Source organism: Elaeis guineensis, chromosome 10, assembly GCF_000442705.2.
Source record: "Elaeis guineensis isolate ETL-2024a chromosome 10, EG11, whole genome shotgun sequence".
Lineage (NCBI taxonomy): Eukaryota > Viridiplantae > Streptophyta > Magnoliopsida > Arecales > Arecaceae > Elaeis > Elaeis guineensis.
This window is the reverse complement of record NC_026002.2, coordinates 38,735,119-38,742,890: the sequence shown is the minus strand read 5'-3', so window position 1 is coordinate 38,742,890 and position 7,772 is coordinate 38,735,119. Positions and strand designations below refer to the sequence as shown.

At 34.6% G+C, this 7,772-nt stretch overlaps 1 pseudogene; it reads left to right on the top strand.

Moving 5' to 3' along the window:
* Positions 1-2,754: 2,754 nt before the first annotated feature.
* Positions 2,755-5,829, top strand: LOC140852065 (zinc finger BED domain-containing protein RICESLEEPER 2-like; annotated as a pseudogene).
* The last annotated feature ends 1,943 nt before the right edge of the window (positions 5,830-7,772 follow it).

Here is a 7,772-nt window from a genome sequence, read left to right as displayed (position 1 = left end):
AGTCCTCTGGACAAGTTAGAAAGACTTCCCCACAAAAACTAAACTGAAGTTTGACAAGTATTTGTTGTATGAAGCTCACCCCTCCACCCCGGAATCCTTTGGTGATTATCTATAAGGGTTCATATATTTAGGAAAATATGCAAACCTAGTCCGGAACGACGGGTTCCTTTATACGCTAGTTTGCTTTTGGGTTCTGGCTTCTGACTGGAAGTCCGAGTGCTTGACACCAAGCATAAGATCACCTTGGCTTAGGAACAGTAGAATAAGCCTCACAAAATAAATGGCTCCTTGTTGACAAGTGCAGGCTTGTTTTAATGATCTTTACTGACTGATACTAGTAGAGATTATATTGCCTAAGAGAATGTCATGGTTAAAATTTGTGCTGTGATCCCTTCGTGATTCCAACTACAGTCGGTGGCCTCGAACGCTAGTATATGAATCGATTAGAACTGCTACTTCAAAAGAGTGGACGGGAGATATATGAAAGTGACTCCAGTGCTACTGTAATTAGAGGTGGCAAAAGTCAATTCGATCCATCAATCCGATCCGTATTCGATCCGTGTTAAATAGATTTGGGTTTGGATTAAATGGGTTCGGATTGTAAACGGATCGACCTGTTTAACCCATTTAATAATCGGATCGGATTCAGATTTTAGGTTACTGACCCGTTTAATCCGTTTAATAAATGGATTGAATCGGGTCGGGTCGGGTTATAACCAGTTTAACTCGTTATTTATAACCTTAACCGGCTTAAGTGTTATCAGGTTATATTCTTTCCTTTACCATTCGATCGGATGAAACGTCACTTCCCATCCCAGGTTCGTAGCTATTCCCCTTCCCTCCTCTAGGGTTTCCATTCCATTCCCTCTAGGATTTCCATTCCATCTCTCTTCTCGGCCAACGATCCCTCACCATCTTCCCCACTGTCGGCAATAGATGGCCGTCTACTACCAGCTCTTCTCCGTTTAAGGTCATGCTGAAGGAAACTCAGAGGAAGTTTAGGTATTCCTCTCCTCTTCCTCAACCTCCTCCCTTAGATGCTGCTCCTCCCCGGTCTCCCCTCATCATGGGAGCATCGGTCAGGACATGATCTCTATCTTTACTCTTTAGCCGTCGTGACACCTGACATCACGATGACGGCAAACTCGGAGGAATTGCGAGGATTTTTGCTCCGATCTCTGGGGTTGGGGTTCGATCTAGATCCGAAGATTTTTTTCTTGAATTTACATTAGGTTTTTTGGATTTCATAGTGATATGATCTATTATTTTGGAATTTCATAGTCATTTATGTATTATCTCATTTATGCAATCGATTTACTGGTTTTTTCTTGGATATACATTAGGGTTCCTGGGAGGTTTGTGTGATCTGGTCTTTGCTCGGCTGGTTTAAATCAGAGATTTTTGTCTAACTGTTTTTGCTCTGATTTATGGGTTTCTGACTCTCTGATGATCATTGTTTACCTGATTGGATTTTTTTCTTAGATTTACGTTAGGGTTCCTGGGAGGCTTGTGTGATCTGGTCTTTGCTCGGCTGGTTTAAATCAGAGATTTTTGTCTAACTGTTTTTGCTTTGATTTATGGATTCTTGGCTCTTTGATGATCATTGTTTATCTGATTGGATTTTTTTTTTGGATTTACGTTAGGGTTCCTAGGAGGTTTGTGTGATCTGATCTTTGCTCGGCTGGTTTAAATCAAAAATTTTTGTCTAACCATTTTTGCTCTGATTTATGGGTTCTTGGCTCTCTGATGATCATTGTTTACCTGCGATTTATTTAATGAATAGTATCTTGCATGTGTCATTTATGTATTGTCTCATTTATGCAATCGATTTACTGTTTTTTTTTTTGGATTTATGTTAGGATTCCTAGGAGGTTTATTTTAAAGTTTGTGTAGGGAGGTTATGATGATTTTGAAATATCTTTTTGTTGATTCAATTGTTTCTAATAGCAATAATCTTGGACGGCCTTCTTCTATAGGCAATCGATTGTTGTTGTTTTGATTTAGTTGTTGATGAAATATTAAATCTGAGCCTCCTCTTCCTCTTCCTTTCTTTAATGTTCTAACTATTTTTAAATTTTTTTATGATTAATATAAGGTTTCATTATATGATATAGATGGATAAAGAGCCTGTCGTCAATTTAGATCTGGTAAGTGATGATGATGGTGTCAATGAATCGGCACCTATAGCTTCAAATACAGCTACAATTTATGATTCTACTGATAAACGTAAAAGAAAGTTAACTTCAGTTGTTTATTAATTTTTTCATATAAATGAAGCAACAAAAAAATACAAAGGCATCAAGTGTGGTATGAAATATCAATTTGGTGGTAAGGTTGGGACTGAAAATTTGAAAAGACATATAGAGAATTGTAAGAAGAATCGTGATGTGGGGCAAATGATTTTGTCACAATCTCAAGGATCCATATCAATGCAGTCTAGTAAATTTAATCCAGAAAAATTTTATGAATTGTTGACATATGCAATTATCAAGCATGATCTGCCATTTCAATTTGTTGAGTATAAAGGTATTAGATTCTTATTTGCTTATGTTTGTGAGAATGTCAAGTTAGTATCAAGGAATACTATTAAGGCAGAAATATTAAAATTATATATATATAAAAAAAGTTATTATTATCGCTACACTCAATTCCTACTAGGATAAGCTTGACTTCAGATTTGTGGACCTTTATTACCACTGATGGGTATTTATGTTTGACTGCCCATTTTGTTGATGAAGAATGGGTGTTGCAAAAGAAAGTTCTTAACTTTCGTTTCATGCCTCCTCCACACAATGACATATCTTTGTGTGAAATGATCTATGGTTTGTTAATTGATTGGGGGATTGAAAAGCAGTTATTTTGTATGACATTGGATAATGCATCAGTAAATGATGTTTTTGTTGATATGTTAAAGTGCCAACTTAATTTGAAAAATATACTTTACTCAAATGGTGAGTTCTTTCATGTTCGATGTTGTGCTCATATTCTTAATTTAATTGTACAAGAGAGATTAAAAGAGATAGATGAATCTATTTACAAGGTTCGTGAAAGTGTTAAATATGTGAGAGGTTCACAAGTTCGAAAATAAAAATTTTTGGAATGTGTTAGACAGATGTCTTTGAAAAATAGAAAAGGTTTAAAATAAGATATTCCCACAAGATAGAATTCAACTTATTTGATGCTAGATAGTGGTCTTGCTTATCGACGTATTTTTTTTTCATTTGAAATTAAGTGACTCCAATTATAAGCATTGTCCATCTGAAGAAGAGTGGGACAAAATTGTGAAGATTAACAAGTTGTTGGTCGTATTCTATGATGCTACTCTTGTATTTTCTGGAGTTAAGTGTGCTATGGCAAATTTGTACTTTCCTTATGTTTTTTTGATTGAGCTCACTTTAAGACAAGAGATGGAAAGTGTAGATGCTTTCATGCAATGGATGGCAGGATAAATGTATAAAAAATTTAAAAAATATTGATCAAATCATTATTTAATCTTAGCCATGGCAGTTATTTTGGATCTTCGGAATAAATTTCAATTTGTAGAGTATTGTTACAGAAAGTTGTATGGATATGGCTGTACTGAGACCGTCCGCATCCGTGATTACATATTTTCTCTCTTCAATCAGTATATAGCTTCTTCTTCTAAAACTCCAGCTGTTGGTATATCGACTGATGCAGACATTGGTAGTGGTTTTGGTGAGACTTCTGAGTCATGTAGAAAAGCAGATGTTTTTTAGGTAATAAAAATTTTTGTTTATCAAAATAAATTTATTATCTTGTACATAATACTAGTTCTAATAAATAACTTATTTCATTTTTATAATATTATAGGATTTTGATACATTTGAAAGCTTTGAATTTGTGACTGCTGCATAGAAATCTGAACTGGAATTATACTTAGATGAGCCAAGAGTTGATAGGAAGTCTAATTTAGACATCTTTGAATTTTAAAAAGTCAATCATTTTTGATATCCTCATCTTTCTCTCATGGTACGTGATATTTTAATTATTCCAATATCTACAGTTGCCTCTGAATCTATTTTTAGTATTGGTGGGCGGATACTTGATAAATATCGTAGTTCACTTAAACTAGATGTCGCTGAGGCCGTGATTTGCACTCGAGATTGGATATTTGAAAAGAAAGGTATATAATTTAATCATTATATTGCTATTATATTTTTTGAATTAGTTTATTATTAACTATTGTAATCTTTCAATGTAGATGTTTTGGAACCCGAGGTAGAGGAGATTGTAGAGGATATCATGAACTTCAGTTCCATCAATGAAGCCCAATCAACTCAAGGCTCGGCCAATATTGATTCCAACCCATAATGAGATGAATCATGGTTATGCATTATTTTTTGGATTATGTTGTTTATATTTTTCAGACATATTATCTTGTTATCTTGTGTTTTGTTTGGTACTTCTTTTGGATTTTTGTTTGAGTAAGAACAGTGGATGTTATTATGCTATCTTTATTTCAAATTTTAGGTACTTGTTTGGATTTTAAGCAATTTTAAGATTGTTTAAAGTTTGTATGTGGAGGCTATGATGATTTTTGGATATATTATATATATTTGATGACTCAACTAATTCTAGCGGCAACAGTCTTGGATGGCCTTCTTATATAGGTAACCGATTGTAGTTGTTTTGATTTAGCTATGGATTAATTATTAGATCTGAGCCTCTCCGGTTAATTGCTGAAACTCATATAATCTTGTCTTTTAGACCGCTACTATCTATTTAATTTAAACATATTGTTGTTGATGGGATTTGGTTTAGACTTGATGTTGTATCCTATTTGAATCTTCTATATATGTTATTGCTGCAGCATTGCTATCTTCTTTGTCATCACTGGATTGCTATTTGGGAATATATTCTGAAATTTGATATTATTTACAGTAATATGTTAACTTAATATTTTGATATATATATTTTACGTTCTATAATACGATGTTGCAGGTTTCATGTTTGTCTTGTTCATGTTTTTGGACATATATATATATATATATATGTATTGCGGAGGCTATGATGATTTTTGGATATATGTTTGATGACTCAACTATTTCTAGTGGCAACAATCTTGGATCGCCTTCTTCTATAGGCAATCGATTATGGTCATTTTGATTTACCCATGGATTAATTATCACTTTATCAGATCTGAGCCCCGTCTTCTTTTCTAGATATGCATGGATCTTTCTTTTCCATTCTTTTCGATGGCTACAGCGTGGTGCAGGTGATGGAGAAGGTCGATTTTGAAAGTGGGAGGACTTCTTGGATGCTTATCTATGAAATAGTTTAAATGTCTAAACAGGTTAAATGAGTTGGGTCAGATCGGATTTAAAGGTTAAATGGCAATTTAGAGGATCAAGCACGACCGCAGCTGATCAGGTGCTCCTAAAATTTCCTGTTAGTTTATGAACTACTATAAAGAATGAAACATTTGATTTTTGGTTGTTGACATATCGCTGCAAGGCATTCGAATAATTCAAGCAGCGACGGGAGTGGCGAAGACGATGCTCGTCAGTGATACTGGATGAGTTTATGCACTTGGGAAGGATAATTTTGGAGAAGCAGATACTTTAGATAATCTTTTGTTAAAGCCTTAGCTAGTGAAATCTTTGAAAGATATATTTGTTGTTCAAGTAGCAATAGGTCACTTCTTCACACTTATGAAACAGGATTTCTATTCGAGGGGAGTTTTAATAGTCAAATTCTTCCTTCACACTTGTCTTTCTGTTTGGTGTGCTTGTAAAGAGCTGATGTATTTCTCCTATGTCATTATATAAGAACTTTGATGCTGAAATTCTTTAATCAGCATGCATTTGAATGCTTGACATCGATAAATTAATTTTTATTGACAGTAAGTTAATTGCTTATTGTTATCAGTTTTCCCCTCTCAACCTAAGAAAATCATTAGGAAGCATCCAAGATTGTTGCTTGCACTTCACAATCTTTAGGGGTCTTTATTCCCCAAATTTAATGGCCTTTTGTTTATCTATGAAACAATTTAAATGTCTAAACAGGTTAAACGGATTGGGTCGGATCGGTTAAACAGATTAGCTATTTATTAAACAGGTTAAATGATAAACGATTAAATGGATCGGGTCGGATCGGATAAACAGGTTAACTGTTTAATAAACAGATTAAATAGATTGAGTCGGATAACCTGTTTATTAAATAGGTCAGGTTCAGATTTGAAAATATGATCTGTTTAATAAACAGGTCGGATTCAGATTTGATATTTTTTGATCTGATCCATATCTGACCTGACCTATATCCGATCTGACCCGTATCATCCAAATAGATCCTCATGGAAATCTATTAAACCTATCAAGTTACACATTGTATAAAAATCTGTTGCACTTTGCCAGCCGCTACGCCTATATTGATAAGCTCATATTTATACTATATTTTCTTATCTTTATTTACTAAGTTTTGATTTATTTTCTTATAAATTGTACTCTAATATGAGTGTATTTTGCATTCCAAGAAAGAAGTAAAAAGAAGAGAAATCCATGCAAAAATTGAAACCAAAATCAAGCAAAAATCATCCAAAAATCTAAAGAAAATGGCCTTCGGTGCGTGGTGGACTAGCCGCTCGGTTCAGAAGTGGTTCACAGAAACAAGATAGGTCTACGCGTGGTCCATGCGTCATGTAACACTAGGTCTATCAGCGGTGCAGGGAACAGTGGCACGAGTTTTTTATTACGGCGCATGAAGAGGAATTCGGGCGGAAGGTGAGTTTGCACCGATGGACGGCTGAGATTGAATTTCAGGGTCGATCCGATGGTCAGAATCATTATCGATCAGGAGAACTAAAGAAAGGAGGAATTCTGAGTGCTGATCGATAGATTTGATTCAATCCAGTGAGAGATCCGATGGTCCACGTTCTTTCCGACTAAGATAAGGCTTGTTTTGAGCGTGATCTGAGGCCTTCGATTCCAATCTGATGGTCAGAAACAGCTTGGACTGAGACACACACTTGGGACACTATTTTGAGTTGTTTTTGGACTTCTTATGCTACCAGGACTTGGAAACTTTTGCCATCTTTAAAAGAACACGATTTGAGACGGCCCGAGGACAATAACAGCCAACAGAGAGAAGAAAAAGCCATCTTCTCTTCTCTTCTTTTTCACGTTCAATTTTTTTCTACCCATTTTCTTCACACCAAGAGCAAAAATTGAGGTAGATTTAGCAACGTGTAGCATATTCTGAGATGATGTTTTTTATTTTATTTACTATTTTTGTTCTTTTCATAATGAACTAAATTTCTTTTGCTAAGGCTAAAGTGTAGCCACTCTTTTAATACAATATTCAGTATGATTTGATTCTAGATTTTATTTTTGTTTATGAGGAGTATGCAAATCTGTTCTTAATGCTTTTAGATTACTGACCATCTTTTAATTGATTTGATGGGTATAGATGATACGGATCAAGTACTTCTATATCAATGCTTCTTGATTTGTATACCTTATATTTGAATTGGATAAAGGTTCCTATACATCCGACAATCTTAGTATGCTTTGGACACAGCATATTTTAATTAGAGGATTTTATAGAGATTAATGCATCATTGCTTATTTAAATTATGGCTGGACCAAAGGGTAGTTAACAAGTAGTGATAGTTTTGCTGCACCTAAACCAAAGTGCAGTGAATATCTTAGGAGACTCCACCGTCACATAAAACAAAAATTGATTTAGTTTGCATAATTACTTGAATATTGTATTGATTGAGTTGGTGAACCAATTGCTTTAGTATTTATCTGCTC